Consider the following 1419-nt stretch of genomic DNA (forward strand, 5'->3'; position numbering starts at 1 on the left):
TTGTTCTCTTTTAATATAATGTGGCATGCCAAAAATCCAGCACCTATCAATGGCATTGACTTGGGCAAGTCACTTAACTTCTCTGAGTTTCTCCCTTTATAAAACAAGAATAATGCCAGTTAGTTTGCACTACTCTTGAGAGGATCAGAATTATTCAATATCATGTGTACAATACAGTGCCTGGTACATATTAGGACTTAAGAAATGGTATCTGTAAGTATCAAGAATTTGATGGTAGCATATTATTTGGCCTAACTTTTTTTGGCCAAAGGAACATTGAAAGCACTGCTTGTTTAAATAGTAGTTGGGCAACAATTCTTTATCTTTAAGAATTTCTTTCCCTTTTTCAAAATCTGCTCTTTATTCTACCCATAATTATTTCTACTATTCAATTTTTTTAACAAGGGGTATGTATGATCATTAAGTGGTATAATGGGCTTTGAAAATTAAGAAGGGGGAGGTTGGAAGGGGATAAGAAATAAAAATCTACCTATGGGGTACCATGTACACTATTCTGGTGATGGGTACACTGAACACCCTGACTTCCACATTATACAATTCATCCATGTAACAGAAAACGCTTGTACATCCTAAATCTATTGAAATAAAAAATTCTATATTTTTAAAGGAAAAAGTTGGATAAACCTAAATGTCCAACATTGAGATTCTTTTTGTAGTTATCACTTAAAGTTTCTTTTGCTGTTTTTTCCTTATATCAAGAAATAATGTATGACCATTACATAATTATATGAAAACATCAATCTTTAAAATAGCACAAATAACTCACGCAGCAGTGTAAAAGTTACTTTGTTGATTCACTTGAATTAATTCTTTACTTAATTAAGTTTTATACTGAAGAGATATTTATTTTTTCAAAGAGCAGTGTCATTAGAAATACTTCTGACAGTTTAAAATTAATGATAATCTGGTTTGTTTATAATATATAATTCTCTTCTTAGCAAAGCAAAACTGAAAAATACAGATAGACAACCAAGCAGTGGCGGGGTGGGAAGACAGAAAGAGAGTCTGATTTATAGTATGCTTATCTATTCCTGCTAGCGTTTTCTTGCCACTTCACAACAGTACCAAAAAAAAAAGAAGAATGTATTACCTCCCCAAATTACAGACTATTAAATAAACAGATAAAAACTAAGATGATTTGCATGAAAAGAAAAGAATAAGCTCTTTTCACAGCACAAACTGAGGGTTTCATTAAGCAAAGTTGTAGGAAAAGCTACATATCTTTTAAACCTCTCAGTTATTGCAGAATCTGTAAATCCCATGCCCCATTACCCCATACAAGCCAGGGAGATGTTCTCATATAATAGCATTTCATTCATGATTGAATTGACACCAAATGGTTGCTTCTTTGTAATATATGCAAAGAATTTTTGATTTGGGAGCTTTGTATTTTATTTT

At 31.9% G+C, this 1419-nt stretch overlaps 1 protein-coding gene across 1 annotated transcript in view; it reads right to left on the reverse strand.

Annotated features, from left to right (window-relative positions):
- DMD (dystrophin) overlaps nucleotides 1-1419 on the reverse strand; it is a 2517447-nt gene that overhangs the window by 660767 nt on the left and 1855261 nt on the right. The gene's annotated exons all lie outside the window — the stretch shown is intronic.

This window comes from Propithecus coquereli, unplaced genomic scaffold (assembly GCF_000956105.1).
Source record: "Propithecus coquereli isolate 6110/MARCELLA unplaced genomic scaffold, Pcoq_1.0 Scaffold132, whole genome shotgun sequence".
Taxonomy (NCBI): Eukaryota; Metazoa; Chordata; class Mammalia; order Primates; family Indriidae; genus Propithecus; species Propithecus coquereli.